Source organism: Canis lupus, chromosome 20, assembly GCF_011100685.1.
Source record: "Canis lupus familiaris isolate Mischka breed German Shepherd chromosome 20, alternate assembly UU_Cfam_GSD_1.0, whole genome shotgun sequence".
In the NCBI taxonomy this organism is placed as follows: Eukaryota; Metazoa; Chordata; class Mammalia; order Carnivora; family Canidae; genus Canis; species Canis lupus.
This window is the reverse complement of record NC_049241.1, coordinates 17,288,505-17,299,551: the sequence shown is the minus strand read 5'-3', so window position 1 is coordinate 17,299,551 and position 11,047 is coordinate 17,288,505. Positions and strand designations below refer to the sequence as shown.

Here is an 11,047-nt window from a genome sequence, read left to right as displayed (position 1 = left end):
GCTACTGGAAATCTTGGATTCAATCTGTGAATGTCTGACTCAAACTCTTTTTATTTCTCCAGTTCTTATCTGGAAATGGGCCCCAGAATAGAAGCCATTTAGCTTCTAACCTTCTTGTGGTACAGAATGTCACTAGGCTGATAGATAATTACTACCACTTTAATGGATGACTGAGTATCATTGTCTTAGAAAAGTTAAATTTGATTTTGAAAATTTAACAAGATTTTCCCAACCTTAATTAGTTTTCATTATTATAGTTTACAATGATTAATGCCTTCCAATCAGTAAAATCCGTGTTTAAATTTGCAATCATCATTCAAAGGGTTAGAAGTTCACTGAGTTTATCTACATATCCATAGGCAACCCAAATGCAAGAGTAATATGCAAATGTCAGAGGGAACATCAAATTCATGGCAGTCCAGGCCTATGACTCACAAGTCTTCATGGGATCACTGTTAGTATAGATAAGGAAACTTCTATCCTGTCTTCAAAGTTCTTTAACCCTAAAGTGACAAGTGCTTGTGATCTAGGAAGATTCCCTCCTCAATACCCTGCCTCCCAATTCAATCCCTGAAGGAAAGGCACAACCAGAGTTCTTTCCCTTTCATAAGTTCCTTTGTGCTCTTAAGATAGTGACTGTCCAAAGCATTGACCTAGCAGCTTCCTTTTCTACCTTCCCTGATTCAGGAGAGGGTGTACAAGGGAAGAGGTATAAATACTCAGAGAAGCCTCACGGCATCATTCTCTCCAATTCATAAATTTCATCCCGAGTATGTTTTCTGTGTACTTCCAAAAGTTTGGAACATTGATGAATGGGACAGAACTTCACTTCCACATCTAGACCTTTGGATGCTGCCTTAAAATATCCTTAAATCCATCTATATTTCTCCATTTTTCTTCCCACCACCATTGTCAAACCACTGTCTTCTGTTACCTGGATTACAGACATAGCCATCTAATTTATCCTTCTTTTTCTCATCATGCCCTCTCCAAATGATTCTAGTTGCTTTGGGATCACATATCTGGGGATTCATATTGCAACTGCCTCTTATCTGTAGTTGATCTTGGACAAATTAATCTAACTTTGGGGTGTTCCTAACTGCTTAGGACTGAGGCTGCCCAGGTGAGTCTTCCCAGGCTGTTCTGTCCACCGATTCATGATTTCCTGCCGTTTCTTGGCAAAAATGGCAACTAATGGTACTGTTCTGAAGAGATTGGAACAGAAGGGTGCAGAAGCAGATCAAATTATTGAATATTTAAAACAGCAAGTTGCTTTTCTTAAGGAGAAAGCAATTTTGCAGGCAACTTTGAGAGAGGAGAAGAAACCTCAAGCTGAAAATATTAAATTAAAGAAAGAAATTGAAGAATTGAAACAAGAGCTAATTCAGGCAGAAATTCAAAATGGAGTGAAACAAATACCATTTCCATCTGGTACTCTGCTGCAAGCTAATTCCATGGTTTCTGAAAATGTGATATAGTCTAGACCAATAACAACTATATCTTCTGGTGCCAAAGAACAGATAGGAGGAGGAGCAGACGAAAAAAAAATGGAAGAGAAAATTGAAGTGAAAGGAAAGAAAAAGGAGAAAAAACAGCAATCAGTAGCAGGAAGTGCTGACTCTAAGCCAATGGATGTTTCTCGTCTGGATCTTCGAATTGGTTGTATCATCACTGCCAGAAGACACCCTGATGCAGATTTTTTATATGTAGAAGAAGTGGAGATTGGAGAAACAGCTCCAAGAACAGTTGTCAGTGGCCTGGTGAATCATGTTCCCCTTGAACAGATGCAAAATAGGATGGTGATTTTACTTTGTAACCTGAAACCTGCAAAGATGATGGGAGTGATATCTCAAGCAATGGGGGGATGTGTGCTTGTTCACCTGAGAAGGTTGAAATCTTGGTGCCTCCTACAGGGTCTGTTCCTGGAGACAAAATTGTTTCCGATGCTTTTCCTGGAGAGCCTTACAAGGAGCTGAATCCTAAGAAGATTTGGGAGCAGATCCAACCTGATCTGTACACTAATGATGAGTGTGTGGCTACATACAAAGGAGCTCCCTTTGAGGTGAAAGGGAAGGGAGTGTGTAGGGCTCAAACTATGACCAACAGTGGAATAAAGTAAAATAAAATAAAATGCTTCATTTACTGAAATACATTGGAGAAAACTTTAATAACAATAAAAATAAACATATTTGTCACTTGTACCTAAAATAAAATAAAAATTAATCTATTTGGACCCACATTGTACACATCTAAAAGTAGTACAAGTCTATTTCATAGGTATATTTCAAACAACACACACACACACACGCATATACATATATACACAACCATGTACACACACATGTATACATATATACAGAATTTGACTTATAATTGTTGCTCAAAATTAACTATTATTGCTCTTTTTGATAGGTCTTACTCAAAAAGTTTCCAAATAGGATATGTAAAAAATGTAATTAACCAGAATTCAAAACAATGTGCAAAGTCTCTTGTGAATGGTTTGAAGTAAGCATTCTGAAAATTTGGAAGCTAGAGATATTTCTTCTGGTGGTAGGAAGATATTCAAGAAGAAGCAGACTAGGAAATTTTTCCTCTTTAAATTTTTACTTTGTTAGGTTTAAAATAGAATTAAAGAGTAGTAGTATTCTCTAATAGAACAATACTGTTAGGATGAAGAATCCTGGACCCATAAAATTCTGAAGAAACCATTTATTTTGTGACATTATTATATTTAGTGGATATAATTAGCTCTGGTGAATAACATGGTTAGTAAATATATATTTATTTCTCTGTTAGAAACTTTTGGCTGGAAGTAAGAATTGTATCAGGTCCCCATTTTCACAATGGGTGGAATGCTCCTTTGGTTTATTCCCTTGTATTCCTTTGATTTTACTGTGCTTAGAAAAATGTCCACCTTTTCTCAGACTTCTCTTTATTGGGATTCAGAACACTAATAAAGCCTTCCTTTGCTTTATTACCCCCCCCCCCCGCCCCGCCAGCCCAGCACTCTGCCTCCTCCTTGATAACATCATCTCCCTTCTTTTAGGGTACCTCTACTCCACTCAGGGTACTTTGATGGGGCAGCTCATCACTCCCCTTTACACAGTCACAGTGATTGGCTCAGAGATGGACACAGTACCCTACTGACTTAATTACAATACTTCTCAGAGACTTGGTAGGTGGCTGTATGAAGAGAGATGCCTTTTCTTTTAGCCTCTAAACTAGAATGATTTCAAATAGAATAAAAAATAATAATCAGTTTCTATGCCCACTCCTATATGGCTCATCAATTTCACACACACACACACACACACACACACACACACACACAGAGAGTATAAAAATAACATAAAAGAAGAGGTGCTTAAAGATGAAAGGACAAAAAGAAAAAGAGAAGAGAGACAACTGGCGAGGTCATTGGAGACTTTTTAAGTATTTCGTTCTCTAATACTTTTTAAGTATTTCTAGTGGTAAGCAAGGTAAGGAGTCTACTTGGAGATGAATTTCTGTTACATACAAAAGAGTTCTAACTAATATATATTTCTCTTTGTTAGTATTATTCAAATTAAGCCTTTAAAAGTATATTTTTCCCTTGATAAAATTCATTTAAAATCCTTATTATCCCTTGCTATTAAAAAGATAAAATGTTTTCATTACCTTGAACAAAATATAGCATTGAGTTAACAGATGGGGTAGTCTTTTCAAATTTGAGCCTCTTTGTAGGCTATCGTAGTTCAAATCACATAGCTGAAAACTGATGTATCCTTTTGTTCTGCACACGGATTCTCCTACTAGCAAATTTTTCTTTGTAGAAGAGAGTAGATTGGGACTTAATGTAAATATAACTTCTAGAAAAATTTGTATTTGGTGAAAGTAATGTCCTTCTGTACTTAACCATCAAAGTGAGTGATAGCCATTTGCTTGGCTTTTCAAGAGGTTGTAAGTTAAAAAAAAAAAAAAGGAATAGATAAAGAAATCAAGACACCATGTGGATATGAGTTAGGAGGCAAGGGGAAATTAATGCCACACTTGGCATTCATCAGAGGGTACAAAGATAGACAAAAAGCCTGAGCTCTCTGTCAACCCTTCCTGACTGAAGAGGAGCAGTCATAGGAAAGTCTTTAACGACAAAAGGTCAAGCTGAATGTGCAAAGATACCCACACAATCTGGTGACCTGGTGCCTTTTGCCACAAGAAGAATTGATGAATCGTTTGGAATCAATAGAAAAGCTGCATTCTGTCTCCTACAGTGCTTAGTCCGTTCTTTGAGTGCATTATGATGGATAGAGTTCGTGTGGATGAATACACTAGAGGAAAATGTAGTGCTACATCTTAATGTTTTCTAAGGGTATCGATTAGTGGCCAAATACAAAATACCTATAACCCACTCCATTAAAAAAAGGATGGAGAAAGAAAGACACCTGTAAGGATTTAATCAGCTTTGAGATGACCAACAGGGATGCATGAATTCAAATTATTCTGAGGCTATGAATGCTTATTACCAGATCACTGAGAGCCTAGCAGAGAGGCACTCACTAGCTATGGACTAGTCCCTGAAGTATTACTTGTCCTGCAGTATGGGCTGGGCTCAGCCTCATGTGTCCTTTGTCTTTCCCAGTGTTCAAGTCCAGTCCTTAAGCATGGAGTCTTGTTTCCCTCCAACGTATCTCCTCACTGAAGTGTAATATACAAAATGAACATCTGATTTCTTAGTTTAAAAGCCATCATCAGTTCTCTGTAGTGTCTGGGCTCATGTCTTAGCATGACACATGAGACTTTTCATATCCTAATCTCTATCTGTCTCTCCAGGCTTACCTTCCACATTAGAGTTTACCTGTTCCGAACACGCAATTGGTCATCATGCATGGTATTATACCTTTGATGTTGGTCATTCTGTACCCTGCCTGAGATTTCTTGTACCCTTCCCTTCTTGGCCAACACCTACTCATCCTGCTGGACCCAAACTGAGGCTTTATTTTCTTGTTGAGGTCTTCTTCAGATCTTCATATTGTCATTAAGTTCTTTTTTTCTCTACCTCGGAAGTGCTCTTACACACTTTTTGAAGCATATGGTCCTTATTGAAGCATGTGGCCCTTAACACTTGACAAAGCAATCCTCCATTACCCCTTTCAGCATAAAGTCATGGCTTTATTCTTTTAGTGACCCAGCAGAAGTATCCAATATCTGTTTGTAAACAGAAATGGACCACAGTTACTAGTAGCTTTTAAGTTATTGCTGTACCCCTGAGTCAACTTCCTGATGTGCCAAATAAGTTATTAGAATATTAATCTGGGTTTCATTCTTCCCAGATTATTTTTCCTTTTTTTTCATGCAAGTAGGTAGACCTTTGTGTTCATTTGCATTGATAGTTTATTAGGGCTGCTATAACAAATGACCACAGCTTAAAACAATGGACTTTGTTTTCTCATAGTTCTGAAGGATAGAACTCTGAACTGGGAGTCATCAATACCATGGTTCCTCTGAAGATTCTAAGAAGGAATCCTTCCTTGGCCTTTCAAAGCTTCTGGGGGCTGCTGGCAATCCTTGGCGTTCCTTATCTGATAGCTCATCACTCCAGTTTCTGCCTCTGTTTTCACATTGCCTTTTTCTCCTCTGTGTCTATATAGTGTCTCCAAATCTCTCTCTCTTTCTGTCTTTAGAAAGACACCAGTCATTGGATTTAGGATATATCCTACTCCAGTGTGACCTCATCTTAACTTGATCATCCCCAAAGACCTTATTTCCAAGTAAGGTTGCATTCACAGGTCCTGGAGATTAAGATTTAACATAACTTTTGGGGATACCATTTAATCCCAAACCCTTGTCTTTAGTAAGAACCACATTACAAGGTCAGAGACAGATGTTGCCACTAGATAATGTTTTTGTGTGTTTTTCTGACTTTAGCCATCCAATGCAATTGTGCTTCTTATTGATACTATGCTGAGGGGTGCCTGGGTGGCTTAGGTGGTTAAGTGTCCAATTCTTGATTTCAGCTCAGGTCATGATCTTGGAATAGAGCCCTGCATCAGGCTCTGTGCTCAGAGGGAGTCTGCTTGTCCCTTTCCCTCTGTTCTCCCCCCACCACAACTCTCTATCTATAGATAGATAGATAGATAGATAGATAGATAGATAGATAGATAGATTTTTAATTATATTAATATTATATAACTATATTATATATAGTTATATTTTATATATATACATATATATATAATCTAAAAAAAAAAGAAACTATGTTGGGAGAGTGGTTATTGGGAAAAAGGGACTAAGGCAAATACAAACACATATGCCAAGACTAGGATGAGTAGAGATATGACAGCCCTGCAGGAGCCAATGACCTTTCTTTAGCAATAATCAGAGAAATGGGAAGACTAGAGGGAAAAATTAAATTCGGGGAGTTCCCATTTTTGGTAAATATCCCCTTGCCACTGTCTTGCCTTTCACAGAGCATTGTAATGGCCCTGAACCATTAGGATATTGACCAACCACCATCATAATGGCCTAAAGAAGTAAATTGTCCTATTTTCCAAGACTTCTATAAGTCTAGTTTGGTATTTGCAGGCACTCTGCTTTGGAAGTCTCACTGAAGAGATTGCTTATCCCAATGTTCATGTCAAGATGTCTTTGATTATATTGCCTATCATCTTTCTTTATGAAAATGAAAGCCTTTCTATTGCCAATGGATTTGACTCAGTGTCTGTCACAGAGTACAGTGTATACAAATATTTTGAAAAACACCAAAACCTTATTATTCTTATCAAGTTTTAGTAGCTCAGTGTTGTCTTTGCAGAAGACCAAAATGTAAGAGAGAAGTCAGAAATCTTAAGCAGTTCAAGATTGCTTTTTATGGTACCTGAGGTGCTCTGTTCTTAACAATTGCCATTGGCTGAGGTCTAGGACTCATTTTCTCCTTCAGTCAGAGAGTGGACTGAACACTCTGATCTTCTTCTTGGGTCTGGAGAAGTCAACCTTTTTTTGAAAGTAGTGGTGGATTGGGATAGGTGTGGGGATAAAATGGATACAGCTTAAAACAGTATAGAAGTTTGATCTATCCCTCCCTGCTTACACATGTCCAGTAGTGACCGCAGGGAGGACAGTGTGCAGAAGGCATGCTGAGATGACCTCATCAGAACTTTCTCCATGTCTGCCCATCACCCAAAACTCATGCAAAGCATTCTTTCAGTATGCATCAGATTTTCTATTTTTTAGGACTTAAATAATAAATTTATTTTCTCCTTCTCACTTTTATATGCATTTCCTGTCACAGCTTCTTTTGAAAGCAAGTACAGTTTTGAGAGTAAAAGTGCTGGGCAGGGTAAACAACATCAGAAAGGTACAGAGTTTTGCAGGAAACGGGTGGACAGTTCAGGACAAAGATGGATGTGAAAAGTGACAGCAGGTTCCAAGATAAGGAAACATCAAATTAAAAATTTTTTTGAAGTTTTTAGTGCCAAAATGTATTTTAAAATCAGAATGACAGATCTGTGGAACTGAAATTTCATGTTTTCCAAGGTGTGCTCCATTGCAAAATTGTTCCAAAATATTCTTAAGGGATATAAAGTTCATTGGTGAAATATCTATTATATTTCTTCCTTGACAGAGTCACAATGCACATCAGCAAATGACAAGTTCTGACCCCTGCAGAAAGGAAACCTGTTTAAATAGTAGGTCCTAATTCATTTGATCACATGCCCCCTTTCTGGGTAATACCTATGAACTTTCCAAGAACTGATAATCTCAGGAATATACTTTGGCATAATGTGGTGTGGTTCACATGAATTCATGGAAAAATGTCAATAGTAAAGGCAAGCAAAGGTGTCTTAATTTCTAGACCCATCAATATTCTATTACACACTTCACTAGGGAAATTGAAATCATGGTATTATAGGACTCCCTAAGAAATTTCTCCCTGTCCTTAATCTGTATCCTAGTGTGTGGTTCAGATAAACAATATTTGATACAGCAGATTGGACCATTATAATATGTTTTATTTATAAGGGTAACAAAAATAGTTGCACAACAACATGAGTATGCTCAATGCCTCAGAACTACACACCTAAAAATTATTAAAGTGTCAAATTTTTTCATGTATATTTTACCACAATTTTTTTTAAAGGAAAGAAGGAGGAAGAAAGGTAAGAAAGAAAGGAGGGAGGGAGGAGGAAAAAATAATCCTTGATATCCGTCCTACCAAAATATTTTCAAGATGGTGCTGTCTCCTTTTGAGGTAAAGAAACAACCTTCCAAAATGCAATAATAAATATCCTTCCTTATCAAAACAGTAAACTTTTGTTTTTCTTCAATGCAGGTCATACAACATATATATATTTTTTTTTTTAAATTACATTTGCCTTCACTGGTTTTATACAATGAAGCCTAACTCTTTGGGCTTATTTTTGTTTTTGTTTTTGTTTTTTTCCTTGAGAGAATTCTTTTATTTTAAAGTGAGAAAGATCAATAGGTAAATTATCTTTGGCTTGTCAGTGCTTTGACAAAGGGAAGATTGTCTTTCACAGGAGAGCCACTTTCCATTTTGTTATATGCTACAGCTGTACCAAATTAAAATGTACATTTCTCCAGTTGCTTTTTCTATTTGTTTTTTAAGAGAAAATTTTATAGTTTAGTGATTTTGATAAGTTGGAGGTTTTTCTTATTTTCTACAATCTCTCTCATTTTAAGGCTGTGTTGAAAATAAGATTGCATTTTACAGTACTGTACTGTAAAATTATGAGATTTCTAAGCTACTGGGACTTAATGGATGTGGTTGGCATGTTTAAAACCATCCTAACTGACCTCTATGATACCCAATTTTAGTGAGGCAGAAAGAGGGCTATAATAGAAAAGCTATATATTTATCAAAATGAAACTCTGAAATATAAAATCATTGAAATGTTTTAATTAAAATATATTTTACCTTGATATAATATATATTACATAAAATCACTATAGAATCTGAGTTTAAGGGATCCCTGGGTGGCACAATGGTTTGGCGCCTGCCTTTGGCTCAGGGCGCGATCCTGGAGACCCGGGATCGAATCCCACATCGGGCTCCCGGTGCATGGAGCCTGCTTCTCCCTCTGCCTGTGTCTCTGCCTCTCTCTCTCTCTCTCTCTCTCTCTCTCTCTCTGTGTGTGACTATCATAAATAAATAATAAAATAAGATAAAATAAAATAATCTGAGTTTAAAAGAATTGGAGTATGCTCACATATATTTTTTTTTGAATTTTTTTAGTTTATGAATTCAATCATAATTAGCTGTTGATGGACAAATGAAGTAAATAGTCACTAATTTAGGAAAAAAAATCCTTCTGTTCTATTTGAAATATTGCTATAATGTATCATTCAACCTTGAACCAAAATTTAGAATTTTGTCCAAATTCCAACATCATTCCCAAGATGACTTTCCTTCTAGCAAATAACTTTCATGCCTCACAACCTTACCTTTGGATACTGCTACGTCTTAACTAAGAGCAGAGTTAATATTTTTATATGTCCTGGCCACAGCAATCCATAGAAAGAATTTAGTTTCTTGGAGTTAGACACCTGTGAAAAGTGGGTCATATAAACTCAACCTAAATCTCAGTTTTTTTCAAATATTTGTTATGAGGTTGAATGGAAAAAAAAAAAGTCATCATGATTAGTAGGAAGTTTTACATGTACTCCTAGAAAGTAAATACTCTTGGAAAGCTTTAACCATTATTATTTACCATTATTATTATTTGTCCATTCATTCATTCAAAAATATTTTTCAATATATGACTTGTTCTAGATACTTAGGATATATCAGTAAATAAGAGAGACAAAGATTCCTGTTTTCACTGAGTTTATAATTATAATTGAAAAAATAATAAATTTAATAATTAAGTGAAACATATATTATGTTAAAAAGTGATAGTACCATAGAAAAATCAAGGTAAACCATGGACTTTGGAAGATTATGATATAGTAATTAATGTAAGTTCTTCAGTTGTAACAAATATACTACTCTGGAGGTGCCTGGGTGGCTCAGTCGGTTGACTGTCTGACTCTTGATTTTATCTCAGGTCATAATGTCAGGGTCATAGGATCAAGCACCACGTCCGGCTTCTCACTCAGTGGGAGTCTGCCAGAGATTCTCTCTCTCCCTCTCCCTTTGTCCCTATTCCCCTGTACATTCTCTCTCTCTCTCTCTTTCTCTCTCTCTCCTCCTCAAATAAAGAAATAAATATTTTAAAAATACATACTACTCTGGTAGGGAATGTTGGTAGGGAGAAGCTGTGTATGTATGGGAGCAGGGAATATATAAGAAATATCTGTACCTCCAGTCAATTTTGCTGTGAACCTTAAACTCTAAAAATAAAAAGTCTTAATAAATAATAATAATAATAACGCCTGCTATAGAAGGATAAGTCAAGGCTCACATTCTGAGTATTTGTTTACTCTCATCTTTCAAATCAAGTTCAAATTATTTAACCTATGTTTGAAGACCTTTGATAACTGATCACTACCCTCTTTACCCAAACTAATATCCCATTATTACCTTAGGTAAATCCATCATCTTCTCCTTTGGGTACATATAAAGTTCATATACATCTCTGAACTTACACTGTGTGCCTTCAGCTTGTCCTTTGTGAAATATTTTTTGTTGCCTTCTCAATCATTCCAATCTTAATTGTGAAGATCCAGCTTAAATGCTAACTTTCAAAGAGCCTCTTTTCACTTTTGTGGCTTGCATTTATCTCTCTCTTAGCTAAACTATTACGGTAATTATTGTGTTTTGCTCATTGGAAGAGTTAATGACTCATCATTTATCATGCCATCCATCCATTATGTATTTATATCTTCCTCCCCAGAGCAATGGACAGTGCTATAGTTCTGGAGCCCTGCCCAGCGTAACTGGCGGAGATTAAGATGAGGACACAATAAGTATTTGCAAATAGTTATCAATAAATATTTGCCCATAATTTTGATTATATCTCAGTCAAAATATGTGTGCTCTAACAACATTGGAAAGGTTTTGTACGTTGGAAATACATTCATAGAAACTATTCATCTGCAAAATGAGTAA

The 11,047-nt window shown here is 36.3% G+C and overlaps 1 pseudogene; it reads left to right on the top strand.

Annotated features, from left to right (window-relative positions):
- Positions 1–1,144: 1,144 nt before the first annotated feature.
- Positions 1,145–2,207, top strand: LOC100686512 (annotated as a pseudogene).
- The last annotated feature ends 8,840 nt before the right edge of the window (positions 2,208–11,047 follow it).